Below are 19,114 nucleotides of genomic sequence, written 5' to 3'. Positions count from 1 at the left end.
AGCAACTTCTCCATTGTCTCTTTTTTTTTGTTAAATAACCACCAGAGTTATATGTCAGGCGTGGTTCAAATATTTGATAAATAACAAAATCAGAAATGGCTGGAAAAACTCAGCAGGTCTGGCAGCACAGGGAAAGCACAGTTAATATTTTGGGTTCAATGTCTCTTCTTCAGAACTCTGTTTTCTCTCCACAGAGGTTCCCAGACCTGCTCAGTGTTTCTAGCAATTTCTAATTTTGTTAATGATTTCCTGCATCAACACTTCTTTGATATTTTTTTCCTGAGGTTTAATTAATGTTCTGTAAAAATTCTTTTTTTTTTCAATTCTTTCCCTCTGGAAATAGATATGAGTGCTTGGCTTGTGTTTTTCATATGATCATGTTAACCAGTATTAATAATGGATTAGACAGGATAACAGCCAGGTGATCTCCTTTCTCAACATCAATCCATGCTGTTTCAATTTCTCTGATTCAGGACTCTTGCATATCTCCAAAATCTTTCGCCTCATCAGTTGTTGCATATATCTTTAGCTTCCTAAGCCCCAAGTTCTGGAATTCCTCTCTGGGTGGCATGGTGGCTCAGTAGTTAGCACTACTGCTTCCAGCGCTAGCTTCCCAAGTTCAATCCTAGCCTTGGATAATTGTGTGGAGTTTACATTCTCCCTGTGTCTGTGTGGGTTTCATCTGGGTGCTCTGGTTTCTTTCCAATGATGTGCAGATCAGATGAATTGGCCATGCTAAATTGCCCATAGTTTTAGCTGCATTAGTCAGAGGGAAATGGGTCTGGGTGGGTTACTCTGGAGGGTCAATGTGGACTTGTTGTGCCCAAAGGGCCTGTTTCCACACTGTAGGGAACTTAATCTCTAAACATCCCTGCTTTTCTACTTATCTCTCTCTTCATCTGTTCCTTAACACCTGCCTCTTTTACAAACACTTTTAGTATCCTGTCCTAATATCACTTCATTTAATCTGGTGTTAAATTTTGTCTGATAACATTGCTAGTGAAACATTGTGGCATGTTTTCCTATGTTGATGGCACTATATAAATGCAAGTTATTGTTTATACAGATTGAAAATCAGAGAGACAAAGGATAATGCAAGGACAAGACAGTGAGAAAATAAATTATAATATTTAAAACTAACTTGGCAATTTGCTATCAGCACTTTATCCACAGATATATGGTATGCACTTTTAAAATTGGAAATCCAAGGTGATCTCAAGGCACAGAGTGCAGAAAGCCAGTGTGGTGTAAACAACATAAGAGAAGGTGATGTAAATCAAGAATTGACGCAAAACATAAACCTCTACCGAGTCGATAGGAACATTTAATAGAATGCAAAGCCTCAAGTCAGGCATGATTTGTGTCTTTGCACTTGTTGCAGGAGGAACTCAAGTTTTACAAATGCCATTACATGTCACCCTGCAGCAGTCACTCAAATAAAACCGCTCTCTCTGCCTCCCTTTATTGATAAATATGATACTCCTAAAACAAAATCATGCACCCTCAAAGTTCTATCCAAAGCTCAGTTTAATATTTATTAGATTTTATACTACCGTCCTGGAACCTTCCCCTGCCACCACAGGAACTGCAAAACCTGTGCCCACACCTCCTCCCTCACCTCCATCCAAGGCCCTAAAGGAGCCTTCCACATCAATCAAAGTTTTACCTGCACATCCACTAATATCATTTATTGCATCCGTTGTTCCCGATGCGGTCTCCTCTACATCGGGGAGACTGGATGCCTCCTCGCAGAGCGCTTTAGTGAACATCTCCGGGATACCCGCACCAATCAACCACACCGCCCTGTGGCCCAACATTTCAACTCCCCCTCCCACTCTGCTGAGGACATGGAGGTCCTGGGCCTCCTTCACCGCCGCTCCCTCACCACCAGACGCCTGGAGGAAGAATGCCTCATCTTCTGCCTCGGAACACTTCAACCCCAGGGTATCAATGTGGACTTCAACAGTTTCCTCATTTCCCCTTCCCCCACCTCACCCTAGTTCCAAACTTCCAGCTCAGCACTGTCCCCATGACTTGTCCCACCTGCCTATCTTCTTTTCCACCTATCCACTCCACCCTCCTCTGTGACCTATCACCTTCATCCCCTCCCCCACTCACCTACTGTACTCTATGCTACTTTCTCCCGATCCCCACCCTCCTCTAGCTTATCTCTCCATGCTTCAGGCTCTCTGCCTTTATTCCTGATGAAGGGCTTTTGCCCGAAACGTCGAGTTTGCTGCTCCTCGGATGCTACCTGAACTGCTGTGCTCTTCCAGCACCACTAATCCAAAATCTGGTCTCCAGCATCTGCAGTCATTGTTTTTACCCTCTTACTGTGACCTCTGAAGTCCTACAAGAATATATCCTTGGCCCAACTTGCTTCTTCATTTACATAGCAGCCCTTCACAATGTCATGTGCAGACACAAGATAAATTCCCACGTGTGTGCTGGTGATACCTAACTCTAACTTTCCCTCAACATAACCACTGCACTGCTTAGGATTTTCTAAATGCAGGTGATTATTTTTGTTCACCTGTGTTGACTGCAAGTTTTGAGAAGGCTACAGCTTCCTGCATTTGACATTGGGTATGGAGAAATCACTGAATCAATTAATAAGAAAGCAGTAACCATATACTTAAAAGGCACTGTATGATTAGACAGAGACAACATCCTTTTGTGAAAAAAAACCGTGTTCAATAACATTTATTCGATTTTTTTGAAAATATGTTAATTGATTGCAAGAGATGATAAAAGGGGTCCAGGTAGTTCTCCTATAACACTGGAGTTGTGTTTCAGCAGAACCTCACTTAATGTAAATAATGGGACCTACGGGAAAAGTGGGGTTAGGGGCAGACCAGCAAAAAAATCACTCACCGTCGCTCAAAAATCACCCAAAAGTCTAACGCCAAGTAAAGCACTGAATGAAGGTTGAAGTCATATTTATCAATGAAACAAAAGTAAATTTAACACAGTACACTTAAAAAGTATTGTTAATGCAGGGACAGAGAGTCATCATGATGCACACAGTTAGACTCCCTCATTCCTGTAAGTGAGCTATATCACATATTCTCTCCTTATGCTCAAAACACTTTACATTATCTAGCTTCTTTTCCAGCGGTATAGTCTTCCTTTTGTGTTCACCACCCACAATTTTACCACCAGGACCCTTCGTGCTAACATTCTAGTCACTTGCCCCCCAATTTTTTCAAAAAAAGGGATAACCTAGGAGTAGTGTACCCTTCACAGGAAGCTGCTCAATGTATCTCTCTCAGAAAGCTGCTCTCTGTACAGTACCTCTCACAGGAAGCTGCTCTGTCGGCAGCTGGCATCGGTGCATGTGCAGAACGAAGCATGCAAAATGATCACCACTGGAATCACACTATTGTTAACAGAGGTCAGCGTTCTCAAAAATTCTGTTCCTTAATTCTTTGAGCAAATAGCGCTGCTGGAAAGCGCGTTATCTGAGAACTACCTGTAAAAAGCTTTATTTGCCACAAAATAATGTCAATACTTAAGCTATGCACTCATGGTCCCTTAACAGTTTCAATGAAAGACTGAATAATGGACAGATAACAGTAAATAGGGATAAACAGGGCATTTTCAAGTTTCTAGTGGAGTTCTGCAAGGAGCACCAATGCACGAGCACCAGCTGTTTACAATCTATAGTCATGGGTAGGTAAAAAGTTTGAGAGTAATCAAATAGGTTTGCTGATGAATCCTAGCTAGGTTGCAAGATAAACTGTAAGGAAGATGCAAAAAGGCTGCAAAGTGATATGGAAAGGTTGAACAAATGGCAACAAAGTAACAAATGGTGTATCATGCGAGTCAGTGTAAAGTTATCAGCTTTATCCACCACTATTTTCACAATTTGGAAGTCAATTTACTGAGAAAGACAGATAGAGCTTCTATTTGCCCAGCATGGAATGTATCATCTTTCCCTGTAGCAGCACAGAGTATAGACACAAGTCAGCATGATGTCAACACTAAAGAATTCCCAAGTGTGCGCAATGGCACTATCAAGATTGAACACTAGTAAAATTCCTGCTGCTGGCCTTCATCATTACTGAATCTAATATACAGAGCTTATTAGCATGAATTCTATAAGTCTATAAGTTTTTAAATCGTTTTGGAAAAGGATAAGCCTTCCATAAAAGTTAAAGTTCTTAATTGGAGTAAAGCAAATTTTAATGGTATGAGACAAGAACTCGCAAACGTTAATTGGAGTAGACTGACAAGTGGGAGGTTTTCAAAAGTGTGATAACAAGATTTCAGAGCCATTATTTTCCTATTATAGTGAAAGGTAAGGCTGGTAAGAGTAGGGGATAATGAATGAATAAAGATAGTGAGATTCTAGTTAAAAATAAGAAGAATCGTACATTAGGTGTAGACAACTGGGATCAGATGAATCTTTAAAGAATATAAAGAGTATAGGAGCATTGTTTAAGAGGGAAATCAGGAGGGCAAAGAGGGGATATGAGATAGTCTTGAAGGATAAGATTCAAGATAATCTGAAGAGATTCTATAAATACATTAACAGCAAAAGAGAAATTAGAGAGTTAATAGGACCCCTTAAAAATCAACGAGGTCATCTATGTGTTGCACCTCAGGAGATGGGAGAGATATTAAATGAATATTTCGCTTTAGTTTTTACAGTGGAGAAAGAAATACAGGCTAGAGAACTGAGGGAAGTAAATATTGATATTTTGAAAGCAGTTCACATTACAGAAGAGGAACTGCTGAAGGTCTTAGAAAACATAAAGGTAGATAAATCTCTAGGACCCGATCAAGTATATCTCAGGACACTGTGAGAAGTTAGAGAAGAAATTGTGGGGCCTCGAGCGGAAATAAGGTGGTGGAGGCCAAAAGGGTGGCTAATGTTTTGCCTTAATTTAAGAAAGGCTGTAAGGAGAAGCCTGAGTACTATAGATCTGTGAACCTAATATCAGTGGTGGGTAAGTTGTTGGAGGTGATTTTGAAAGATAGGATTGAAATGCATTTGGAGAGGCAAGGCTTTTGCCCGAAACGTTGATTTCGCTGCTCGTTGGATGCTGCCTGAACTGCTGTGCTCTTCCAGCACCACTAATCCAGTATTTGGTTTTCAGCATCTGCAGTCATTGTTTTTACCAAGGATTGATTAGGGACAATCAGCTTGGCTTTGTGCAAGAGAAATTGTGTCTCACAAACTTGATTGAGATTTTGAGGAAGTAACCAAAATGATTGAAGAGAACATAGTGATCAACATTGTTTATATTGGATTTTGGTCAAGCCTTTAACAAGGTTCCACATTGTAGAATAATTAGTCAAGTTAGATCACATGGGATTCAGGGTAAGCTTGCCAATTGGATACAAAATTCGCTTGATGATAGGAGACAGAGGGTGGTGGTGGAGGATTGTTTTCAGACTGGAGTCCCGTAACCAGCAGTGTTCCACAGGAATTGATATTGGGTCCACTTTTGTTTGTCATTTATACAAATAATTTGGATGAGAATATAAGAGACATGGTTAGTAAGCCTGTGGATGACACCAAAATTAGTGCCATAGTGGACAATGAAGATTACAAAGGGACCTTGGATCAAATTAGTTAATGGGCTAAAAAATGGCAGATGGAGTTCAGTCTGGATAAATGCGAGATATTGTATTTTGGTACAACAAAGGGTAGAGCTTATACAATTAATGGTAGGGCCATGGGTAGTGTTGTAGAACAGAGGGACCTGCGGCACAGGTGCATAATTCTTTAAAGGAGAAAGTGAAGACTGCAGATGCTGGAGATCAGAGTCAAGAGTGTGGTGCTGGAAAAGCACAGTAGGTCAGGCAGCATCCGAGGAGGAGAATCAACATTTTGGGCATGAGCCCTTCATCAGGAATCCCAGTATGCCCAATTCCATTTCAGAAAATTCAAGATGGCCTCCTTCTTCCAAGATTGCACTTTCCCTTCTCACATGGTCAATGATGCCCTCCAGTGCATCTCTTCCACTTCCTGAAGCTCCACCCTTGAATCCTGCCCCTCCCAACCCAACAAGGACAGAACCCCCTGGTCCTCACCTTCTACCCCACCAATCCCCGCATACATCGCATCACCCTCTGCCACTTCTGCCACCTACAAAAGGACCGACCACCAGAGATATATTTCCCTCCCCATTCCTATCAGTATTCCAGAAAGACTATTCACTCCACAACTCCCTCGTCAGATCCACGTCCTCCAACAGCCCACACCCCACTCCTGTCACCTTCCCCTGCCATTGGAGGAAGTGCAAAACCTGCGCCAACACCTCCCCCCTTATCTCTGTCCAAGGCCCAAAGGATCCTTCTACATCGACAGAGATTTACCAATTCCTAATGTAGGGCTTATGCCTGAAATGTTGATTCTCCTGCTCCTTGAATACTGCCTGACCTGCTGTGCTTTTCCAGCACCACACTCTTGACCATAATTCTTTGAAATTTGCATCACGCATGGGCAGGGTGCTTAAAAAGGTGTTTGGCATGCTTGCCTTCATTGCTCAGACCTTTGAGTATAGGCATTGGAAAGTCATGTTCAGGTGGTACAGGACTTTGGTGAGACTTATTCTGGAATACAGAGAAACCGTGATTATCTGAAGGATGGGCAGGGAGTATTTCATTCGGTTAATTGAATGCCGGATAATCAATGCTGAATAACATAGTTAGTCACGCATCAGGATCTTGCGATCTTGTTCGGGATCATCCGAAATTTGGTGAATCAATTACTAGTTAATAAAGGTTTCACTGTATTGTGTCCAGTTCAGGTCACCCAGTGATAGGAAGGGTATTATCAAGCTGGAGAGTGTTCAGAAGAGACTTACAAGGTTTTTTTTATTCATTCATGGGATGAGGACGTTGCTGGCTAGGCCAGCATTTAGTGCCCATCCCTAATTGCCCAGGGGGCAGTTAAGAGTCAACCACATTGCTGTGAGTCTGGAGTCACATGTAGGCCAGACCAGGTGAGGATGGCAGTTTCCCTGTTAATGAACCAGAAGGGTTTTTCCAACAATCAACAATGGCTTCATGGTCATCATTCGACTCTTAATTCTGGATTTCTTTGTTGAATTCAAATTCCACCATCTGCCATAGCAGGATTCAAGCCTGGGTCCCCAGAACATTACCTGGGTCTCTGGGTTAACAGTCAAGCGATTATACCACTAGGCCATTGCCTCCCCCATTGTCGGGTTTGGAAGGTTTGAGTTATAAAGAAAGGCTGGATAGGCTGGAACTTTTTTCACTGGAACGTAGGAGGTTGAGAGGTGACCCTGAAAGAAGGTGATAAAATAATGAGGTATAGAAAGAGTTAATGGTAGTTTTCTTTTCCCTAGGATGGAGGGAAATGGGCCAGGAGCAGGCAGGTGGGACTAGTTTAGTTTGGAATTATGTTCGGCATGGATTGGTTGGACCAAAGGGTCTGTTTCTATGCATAACTTTATGACTCCATGACCAGGTAAAGCAAATTGGAATCTTCTTGACCACAAAGTCAACTCCTGCCAATGGTAGCAGCCACTGGTTAGAAATGGAAGAATGTTCTTAAACTTTTACAGGATTTGCTGTATAGGCCCTGAAAAGCATTGGATTATTATTTTAAACAGGAAAGCTTCCATTACATCGTGAATCTGCAATTAGCATTAAAAGACAAAAGAAAAAAGAATGAACTTCTTAATTTTTCTTGTGCCATAATAATTATATATTAGTTATTAAAAGTTAAGGTAAACATCTACTTCTCGATTTCCTTCTAAAAATGCAATAAATCACAATTACTACAGATCCCAAGATGTGTTTCTAAATCTTACTAAATGTACTACCTTTACATAATAGATGGTTGTGCTTCTAAGTTTATCGACATATTTCATTATATTTGTACACTATGCTGAATAGTCGTGAAGGGATAACTATTCATTGCAATATTGAATGGCAGATGTTCTCTAAAAATTTTTATGATCACTTAGGGGGTTTTTCAGTGCATGAATAATTATGAGAAAAAGCAAACATGAACTGCCTGTTTAGTGTGCCATCACATTTTCCTGTTTGGTATTCCAGGCACCTTCCTCACGTTGGCAGTGTACCAGGTCAGGCAGGATTACCTAGCTTCATAAGGTATTCTCAAAAATATGTCTTTGTTCATGTATTTTGAGAAAAAAAAGACACATAGGAAAACAAAGTTAAAATGCTGGAAATCCGAAACAAAGTGGGGAAACTCAGCAGGTCTCCATGCAGTGAGGAACAGTCCAATCTCCAGTTTTTTTTAAGCTAGTAGTCATTGTACTCTCCTTCTGGAAATGCTGCTGATGACTTTAGAAGTTTTCAGGCTATTTCCAGGAACATGGAATGAAATGTGAGCTACATAGGAATGGAAAATGTGGCAGCCATTTTCAGTTACTGCCAGCAACTCTGTTTTGGTTAAAAATTGTCTTTTTCGAAAAGTTTAATGTCTGTCTCCAGCAACTAATTTACTAAAATAGTATTGTACACATGATCCAAGAGTGCATGAAAAATACCTGATGCATAGGTCTCAGATGACCGAATTCAATTCCATCCCATAAAACAATGCAAATTAAGAGTCACATGAAACCTTCAAAATTGCTGCGTGATGAACTTTTTTGAAGGGACTTTGTATATTTAGTCAATTTGATGTCTGAGGCTTTTAACTCGGGATTACAACGTCATTTTTCTCATTTTACAAACACAGAAAATTGCTAGATAAGCTCAGTAGGTCTGGCCGCATCTCTGGAGAGAAATCAGAGTTAATGTTTCGGATCCGGTCACTGGACACAAAACATTAACCATGATTTCTCTCTATAAATTCTGCCAGGTCTGCAGAAGTTGTCCAACAATTTCGACTTTTGTTTCTGATTTCCAACATCCACAGTTCTTTTGGTTGTAATTTTTTATTTTATGCCGCAAATAGGGGTTTTTAATTAATCATGCAGCATTCAATAGTTAAAGCAAGCTGAAACAGATGTGAATTTATTGAAGGTTCTAATAAAACTGATATTAAAATTATTAAAACAGCTAAATAATATTAAGTTTAAGGATAACAGCTATAATCCTATTAGGCTAAAACTTTGAAAAATTTTAGAAGGCAATAATATACTGTACTAGCTATACCAAATTGTAATTTAGACACCTTTTAAAACCTGTTAGGACTTTTTTTCATAAGAGGTTATCTCATTGGGATCATTTCACTTCCTCCACTCTCCAGATAAAAATTGCCGATGCACTTGTCCTTTTATAAGATCAATGTAAATTAAAAGCAGAAGCCTCAGGAATACAAATAGCAAGCTTTGATGTCGAACCCATTGGATGAACAGGTTCACAATATAGTGAAAATATTATTTAAAAGCAATACTGTTTTGATGATGTCTTAGAGTCATACAGCATGGAAAAAGATACTTTGGTCCAAATTGTACCCTCTGACCACATTTCTAAACCACATTGGTCCCACCTGCCTGCATTTGGCTCATATCCTTCCAAACTTTTTCTATTCATGTACTTAACCAAATGTCTTTTAAATGTTATAACTGTACTTGCATCAATCACTTCCTCTGGCAGTTCATTCCACACTTGAACTACTCTCTGTGCAAAAATGTCGCCCCTCATGTCCTTTTTAAAATTTACCCCTCTCACCTCAAAAATATACCCCCCTGGATTTGAACTTCCACAATCTAGGGAAAAGACCCATGCTATTCACTTTATCCATGTCCGTCATGATTTTATAAACTCCTACGAGGTCGCCCCTCAAACTCTAACGCTCCAGTGAAAAAAGTCCCAATCCATTTTTATAACTCAATACCTCCATTCTTAGCAAAATCCTGGTAAGGCTTTTTTGAACCCTCTCCAATTTAATAGTATCCTTCCTGTAGCAGGGCGACCAGCACTGGAGACAGTATTCCAGAAGAAGCCTAGACAACCTTAACATGACATCTCAACTCCTATACTCAAAGGTCTGAGCAATGAAGACAAATGTGCTAAGTGCCTTCTTAACCACCCTGGCTACCTGTGATGCAAAATAGTTTGCCCTGAATTTTTCCCTAGTTATGGGGAATGTTTTAAGTTTCTCCTTTTCTATAATATGTTCATTCGTTACTATTGGGATGGCGTCACCATGAAATTAAAGAAAAACATTGATTTAGTGACCCTGCAAATTTTGTGTTTCCCATTATAAAGTGCCCAGTCTTGTGCTCTAAATGACTAACATTCACTTTAGCTCCTCACTTCATTTGTATATATTGGTAGAAGGCTTTGCTAACCATTTTTATATTTTGCGCTAGTTTTCTTTCATAATTTAACTTTACTCTTTTTCTCACTTTTTCAGTATTCCTTTGATACTTTTTAAAAGTTTCCCAATACTCTAACCAGACACAATCTTTGCAATGTGGTGTACTTTAGTGTTTGCTTTTATGGTATCTTTAATGCCCTAGCTCCCTCCACCCTCCACAATCTTATTTCTTCCTCTCTAGAATATATTTTAATTTGAAGAAATTGAATTCCTTCACTGTCTCCATTGATCATCCACTTATCCTGCCTTTTTGTCTTTCTGACCAAATCATTCAGGCCAAATCTGTCCTCATGTTGATGTGATTACCTTTGTTTAACAGCAGAATACTAATGTGGGACTCAAATTTCTCTTCCTCAAACTGAAATTGAAATTCTGACATGCTCTGTTTGCTGTTGGTTGTGGATTCAAACCATGTTTAGAATGTTAAAAATCACACAACACCAGGTTATAGTCCAACAGGTTTAATTGAAAGCACACTAACTTTCAGAGCGTTGCTCCTTCATCAGGTGGTAGTGGAGGGTTCAATCCTAACACACAGAATTTACAGCAAAAATTTACAGTGTGATGTAACTGAAATTATACATTGAAAAATTGATTGTCTGTTAAGCCTTTCATCTTTTAGAATACCGTGACAGTTTCACTTCATTCATGTGTAAATCACAAAACCTTTTTTTAAAAAGTTGCATTCTCAGGTTAGCTGTTAACAATGGTGATAATTAGACAATATGTTGAAGGTGTTGGCCCCCTGTGTTCTCTGTCTATGCCATGAGGTTTAGATTGATTCTAATCTAAAAAGTGAGATAACTGAGTTTTACATGAATTGATGCAGCTTTTGAGCAAAGTACAATGTAATCCTGCAAGTACAAACTCACCCCACAAAATATATGTGTGCATGTGGGTCTTTGTCTGTGTGTGTCTGTCTGTCTGTCTGGGTTGGGGGTTGTGAGTGTGAGAAAGTGTATGTGTGTGTGTGTGTGTGTAGTGAGTGCAGAGTGTCTTAAGTCTGTGAGGGGGTGCATGAGTGTGGGAGTGTGTTTGTCTGTAAGGGTGTGTGTGGGTATCTGTGTTTACGTCTGTGTATATGTGTGTCCGTGTGTATGTGTATATAGGAGTGCCTGTGTGTGTGTGTGTGTGTGTGTGTGTGACAGTGTGTGTGTGTGTAGCAATATCTGTGTGTGTGTATACTGCAGTGGTGGTCACCTGTAATGTGACATGAACCCAAGGTCCCGGTTGAGGCCCTCCCTATGGGTATGGAAGTTAGTTATCAGCCTCTGCTCGGCAACTTTTCGCTGCTGCCTGTCCTGGAGGATGGTCACCCGAAGGTCTGAGGTCAAATGTCCTGAACCACTGAAGTGTTCCCCAACTGGGAGGGAACCCTCCTGTCTGTTGATTGTTGTGTGGTACCCATTCATCCGTTGCTATGAATGGGCACCACACAACAATCAACAGTTGCTCAGTTTCCCCAATGTACCATGCCTCCTGGCATCCTTGCCTGCAACGTATAAGGTAGACAACGTTGGCTGAGTCACATGAGTACCTGCCACGTACATGGTGGGAGGTGTCCCCATGCGTAATGGTGGTATCTATGTCCACACTTTGACACGTCTTGCAGCACCTACCGTGACTTTTTCAATGTATAATTTCAGTTACATCACACTGCAAAGTTTTGCTATAAATTCTGTGTGCTAGGATTGAGCCCTCCACTACCACCTGATGAAGGAGCAGCACTCCAAAAGCTAGTGCTCCCAATTAAACCTGTTGGACTATAACCTGGTGTTGTGTGATTTTTAACTTTGTACACCCCAGTCCAACACCGGCATCTCCAAATCATGTTTAGAATGATTTACTCAAGCAATACCTCCTGGCACAGATATTTCTAATTGTGTTCATTATGTTTTGGGCATGTGAACCGATGTTAAAAATTAATCAAAATAATAAGTCTCATAATTTCAGTAAAAATCTAATTGGTTCCCAAATGTCCCAAAGGAGTTTGCATGTTCTCCCCGTGTCTGCGTGGGTTTCCTCCAGGTGCTCCGGTTTCCTCCCACAGTCCAAAAATGTTCAGGTGAATGGGCCAGGCTAAATTGCCCGTAGTGTTAGGTAAGGGGTAAATGTAGGGGTATGGGTGGGTTGCGCTTCGGCGGGTCGGTGTGGACTTGTTGGGCCGAAGGGCCTGTTTCCGCACTGTTAGGTAATCTCATCTAAAGTCCTTTGGTGCAGGGAAAATGACAACCCTATTTTGTCTGGTTTATATGTGACTCCAGTCCTGCATGATAAATGGCTGACTTTAACATTCTCTAAGGTAGTCCGTCAAGCTGCTTTTTTGTAAAATATTTGCTGCAGAATCTCAGCTTTTGGTAAGAACCTAAATATTGCATGTAAATGACTTGCCTTAATTAAACCTAAAGTTCCCTCCAGTCTAATATCTGGCCTTCGTTGGGATAACTGTTTCACATGGTAATCAAATGTTGAACTTCACTTGTGTTTTGGAAGCAGAAATCTTTAACATTTTGCAAGTTACTAATTTGGAAACGTATTTGATAATGAAGTATGAAGAACACAAGCAAGAGTTTTATAAAGAAGCTGAAATTTGGAGATAGAATCAGGAAAATGCTGAAAATATTTAGGAGCATTTTCAGAGAGAAAAACAAAGTTAATGCTTCCGGCTTCAACAGATCTTTTTGAAAAATTTAATGAATGATTTAACTATTTTACAAGTGTACATGGAACACAATTAGCTAAAGTATTTGATAATTTCTACAGCAGAACTTCCTAAAGAAGGCATAGCTCTATTTTCAAACCATGAATAATTCTGGCAGGGTTCTTAGTATTGGATATTGACCTGTTTTCAAACCTTATTGCATTTCTTTTGTTTCCTCAACATTGCATCTAACATGATCATGAGTCCGACTATGCAAAATATATTATAGATTGGTTTGTATTCCCATGAGAATCAAATATTGAGAAAGTGATCTAATTCACCGGCTTAAAATGTTAAAATATTAATAGGGCAGATATTACTCAGATCAACAATATAGGATGTTAATTTAAAGTTCGAGCTAAGCTATTTATGAGGAAAATCAGGAGCATATTTGAAGAAAACAAACTTGGAATTTTCCCTCTCTCAGAAATAAATGCTACACACACTGGGATAATTTAACCTGTCAAAGTGGAATTCAAAGGTTGTTTTTTGGGTATATGGCTATCAAAGAATATGAAGCTAAGGTAGAAAAACTGATTTGAGGTGTAGATCAAATGGAATCAAAACAGGCTTAAGGGGTTTCCATTCCTACTCCTTTTCTGTCTAACTATAACACAGCACACTAGAGCTGTTATTGACACACTTCAACATTCAGAAATGGTCCAATGGGAATATCACTGCTGAAGCCTGATACATTGAAACTGGCTGTGAAGCTCAGAACATTTCCCCTAAGTCACAGTTTCAATCCTGAACTCGAACACAAGTGTACAGAAGTTCAATGTGGACAGTTAATAACTTGCTAATGCACAAATTGCTGCAGAATGATACATCATGAGAAATCCTTTGTAATCAGGCCTCAAGAAGAAATTGTGTCCATTCTTTCCTGTGTTTTTTATATTCACCAGTTTCAAAATACAGCAGCTTGTTTTGTCCATTCTGATTGTACTTTTTGCTGACATTGTTTTGTTATGCATCTAACAAATATAAAGTGATATAATTATTCTGAAAAAATAGATTACAGCAGGAATTCTTGGAAGTGTAATGCATTATATAAAGTGTTGAATACTCAGTAGGTAAGTAAGATGCATAAAGCTAATACAGCGAACAAATTTAGCAATGTAGGAATGCAAGCACTACAGTCAATAGTAAAAGTCTGCCTTGTGAATTAAATAATAATATTTATTCCATAAGATCCCCCCTGACTACTGATCTTCATAGAACTGGAATTACATGATTCAATTCCTTCCTATCCAAAGACACTCATAGCATTTCCAGCCAGATAATGTTGCCATCACTCCCAGCACCTCCCTGTATAACTGCCACTGTGATCCCGAAAGATCAAAGCTTGCTCTCTCCTACTTTTTTATCAATATGCCATCCACGAGGAGACTGAGGTCAGTAAACTGGTAGAATAAAAGAAAAGATGTATTACTGGTTCTGATTACCAAAAGCAGATTTTTTAAAAATACAAGTAATATCTGGACCATGGAATTTGAAATTGAGTCCAGTCATAAAATCATAGAATCCTTACAGTATGGAAGCAGGCAATTTGGCCCATCCAGTCCACATCAAACATAACAGCATAAGACATAGGAGCAGAAGTTAGACCATTCAGCCCATCAAGTGTGTTCTGCCATTCAATCATGGCTGATAAGTTTCTCAACTCCATTCCCCCTATAACCCTTGATCCCTTTGATACTCAAGAACCTATCTATCGCAGTGTTAAATATACTCAATGACCTGGCCTCCACAGCCTTCTGTGGCAATGAATTCCATAGATTCACCACACTCTGACTGAAAAAGTCTCTCCTTATCTCCGTTCTAAAAGGTATTCCTTTACTCTAAAGCTGTGCCCTTGGGTCCTACTCTCTCCTACCAATGAAAACATGTTCCCAACACCTACTCTGTTCAGGCCATTCAGTATTTTGTAGGTTTCAGTTAGGTCCCCCTCTTCCTTCTAAACTCCATCGCATATGGACCCAAAGTCTTCCCACCAAAGTGCATGACCTCACACTTTCCCACCTTGTACTCCATCTGCCACTTCTTTGCCCACTCTCCTAACCTGTCTAAATTCTTCTGCAGAGAGAAAGAGAGCACTGCAGATGCTGGAGATGAAAGTCAAAAAGTGTGATGCTGGAAAAGCACAGCCGGTCAGGCAGCAACCGAGGAGCGGAGAGTCGACATTTTGAGCATATGAAGAGCTTATGCTCGAAACGCCGACTCTCCTGCTCCTCAGATGCTGCCTGACCGGCTGTGCTTTACCAGCACCACACCTTTTCACTCAAATCCTTCTGGAGCCTCCCCAATGTTACCTGTCCCTCTGCCTATCTTTGTATCATATTCAAATTTAACCAGAATGCTCTCAGTTCCTTCATCTAGATAATTACTGTATAAAGTGAAAAGTTGTGGTCCCAACACTGACCCTTGTAGATCACTTGTCACTGGCTGCCATCCTGAGAAGGACCCTTTTATTCCCACTCTCTGCTTTCTGCCAGACAGCCAAACCTCTATCCACTTGTCAAGTTAGTGATTTTCCAGTCCTCTGGGACCCTCCCTGATTCTAGTGATTCCACAAAACGATCACCACTAATGCCTCCACCATCTCTTCAGCTATCTCCCTTAGAACTCCTGGGTGTAGTCCATCTGGCCCAGGTTATTTATCCACCTTCAGGCCATTCAGTTTTTCTAGCACCTTCTCCTTGGTGATGGCCACCATACTCAGCTCATCCTTCTGGCTCTCTCGAATTTTTGGAATATTACTTGTGTCTTCCACTAAGAAGGCCAACGCGAAGTAATTATTCACTTCCTCAGCCATTTCTTTGTTCCCCATTAGTATCTCTCCAGTGTCATTTTCCAGCTGTCCAATATCCACTTTGCCTCTCTTTTGCCCTATATATATCTAAAGAAACTCTTACAGTCTTCCTTTATATTATTGGCTAGCTTTCCCTCATGTTTAATCTTCTCCTTCCTTGTAATTTTTGTTGCCCTCTGTTGGTCTTTGTAAGCTTTGTAATCTTCTGGTTTCCCACTGCCATTTGCCACATTATATGCTTTCTCTTTTGCTTTTATGCTATCCTTGACTTCCTGTGTCAACCATGGTTGCCTCATCCTCCCTGTACCATGCTTCTTTCCCCTTAGGATGAATCCCTGCTGTGTTTCCTGAATTACTCCCAGATACTCCTTTCATTGCTGTTCCACTGTCTGTCCTGCTAGGATCATTTCCCAGTCAACTCTGCCCAGGTCCTCCCTCATGCCTCTGTAGTTGCCTTTATTCAGCAGTAATACCATTACCTCTGATTCTATCTTCTCCCTCTCAAATTACAGAGTAAATTCAATCATATTATGATCACTGCCTCCAAAGAGTTCCTTCCCCTGAAGCTCCCTTATCAAGTCTGCCTCACTGCACAACACTAAATCCAGAATTGCCAGTTCCCTCACTGTAACTTTGCCTTTCCTGCACATCTTTCCTATCTCCTGGTGTATCTTGTGCCCCAGATCCTGACTACTGTTTGGAGGCCTGTACATAACTCCAACAATGGCTTTTTTTAACCTTTGCGGTTCCTCAATTCTACTCACACAGATTCTATACCATCTGACTCTACTTTGTTTCTTACCATTGATTTAATTTTCTTTTCTTATTAATAAGGTAACCCCACCCCCCTCTGCCCACCTGCCTATCTTTTTGATAGGATGTATGCCCTTGAATATTCAGCTCCCAATCCTGATCCCCTTGCAGCCACGTCTCCATGATGCCCACCATGTCATACCTATCAATTTTGATCTGGGCCACAAGCTCATTTACCTTGTTCCTCATATGGCATGCATTCAGATGATACCTTCAGTCCTGTATTAACCGTCCGTCTTTTCATCATCATTCATTTGTCTAGCACTCTTGAAGTTTGACTGCTAACCCTTTCCATACATTCTGTCCTATTTGTGTCTGTGCTGGGGACTTTAATAATCTTTCCTTAGTTCTGCACTCTTACCTCCTATTTTAATTCGGGTTTTCTAATTTCCCATAGATGCCCCCCTTACCTCCGTCCAAGACCCCACAGGATCCTTCAACATCGGACAGAGATTTACCTGTACATTTGCACACATCATCTACTGAGTCCCTTGTTCCTGATGTGGTCTGCACTACATTGGGTAGACAGGATGCCAACTTGAGGAATGTTTCAGAGAACATCTCTGGGCCACATGCATGAAACAACCCCACCGACCCATGGCCGAACACTTTAACTTCTCCTCCCACTTCCCCAAGGACATGCAAGTCTTGGACCTCCTCAACCGCCAAACCCTAACCGCCTGATGCCTGGAGGAAGAATGCCTCATCTTCTGTCTTGGGACCCTCCAACCACATGGGATCAACATGGATTTCACCAGTTTCATTTCCGTTCCTCCAACCTTACCCCAGATCCAAACGTCCAACTCAGCACCGCCCTCTTAAACTGTCCTACCTGTCCATCTTCCTTCCCACCTATTCGCTCCAACATCCTCTTTGACCTATAACCTTTACCCTCACCTTCATCTACCTGTCGCATTCCCAGCTACCTACGCTTCACCCCTGCCCTCCTCCCATTTATCTCTCAGACATCTTGGCCCACAAGCCTCATTCCTGATGAAGAGCTTATGTCCGAAATGTAGATTCTCCTGCTCCTCGGATGTTGCCGACCAGCACCACACTCTTCGACTCTGATCTCCAGCATCTGCAGTCCTCACTTTCTCCCTATGCAAGTTGTAACTAATAAATACTTTGTAGCCAATAAATTAACAAGTTTCTTGCTTGTTTTCTTCTCACTGTCCCAGATTGTTATCTGCCATGGGGATCTGCTCACTCTTTGAAGATGAGTAGTTAATTGAACCAAGTTAGGACTGCTTTTCACCTCTGCTTGCATTTTACTGTCATTGAGAGGGACTGCTGCTATCGCTAAAGCTGATAACCTCTCTGACTTTATAGCCACTTCATGACCCATGAAGGGCACCCCCATAGTGGCAAAGGCTGTCCTCTCCACTTGAGGGTGCACAAATTCTAATGGTTCCTGCCTACCTGCCTGTCTGGCCCCAGCACATCAAGCTCGGGCTTCACAGACACTTCAAAGTGGTGGGAGTGAGCTGCTTCTGAGAGTAACTGGTGGGAGTGATGGTGGGAATGACTGGTGGAAGTGAACTGATGCCCTCAATTGGACAGCGTCACTTGTTTAATTGGCAATTGCCAGGAAGCATTTGGCAAGGCTTTTCTGCATTCAGGATGCATTTTATGTCCCAGTTGTGGAAACACGTGAGCTTTCGTTAAATCCCAGTCTCTATCTACTGTAGCCATTTCAGCTCACCTTATTCTGCAGCTAGTCTTATTTGGCTATCAGAAGATAATCAACATATTTCAATTTTTTTAAAAATGAGATTTCTTTATAAGTCTTTTTAATATACTATACTATGAGCATGTAAAGATAACAAAGTGCAGAACAGCAATTTTAAATATTTAGTATCAAACAGAGACTTTTTTTTGATTATCTTATCTTTTTCAAAAGAAATAATAAGAAAAAAAATCATCTGAAGCTAAATTTGCAACATCTGTTGTGGGAGCTGTAACAATGTAGATTTCATGAAGAGATTGTAATCCTTAGAGTGAGAGTTATTTTCTGCAGTGCCAAAACCGAGGAAAAGCTGGAGCTGTAACATTACTGAAACCTTTTGTTAATTCATCCTAAAAACCTGTGAAAACAAAAAAGTTTCAGCTATCTTGATAACTTTACAGCATGCACATCATAAGACCTAACCTTTTTTTATCCCCCAAATTAATAATCTTCATCAACTGCTGTTGCATTCAATTAATTTTTGAATAAACTATAATAGTCTTTGCTTGTGCACAGATCAGGTTGAATCTGGGCATTGGACGATACATTAAAGATTATAATCAATCATATTGATGGTAACCATTGGGGATTATCACGATTGCTCATTTAGACATTCAAGGAAAGTAGTTTTGAGCCTTCTTAACAGATAGATTTAAAATTCATTCGCCTCTACTAATAGGTTCAGACCAACTCCCCTGCATTCATCAACAGTATCGGGGCAAGTCTTTTATCTTCATTAACAGCACTGACTCTACTTCTTTGTCTTCATTAACAGGACTG

This window comes from Chiloscyllium punctatum, chromosome 4 (assembly GCF_047496795.1).
Source record: "Chiloscyllium punctatum isolate Juve2018m chromosome 4, sChiPun1.3, whole genome shotgun sequence".
In the NCBI taxonomy this organism is placed as follows: domain Eukaryota; kingdom Metazoa; phylum Chordata; class Chondrichthyes; order Orectolobiformes; family Hemiscylliidae; genus Chiloscyllium; species Chiloscyllium punctatum.
This window is presented reverse-complemented; position numbering follows the sequence as displayed.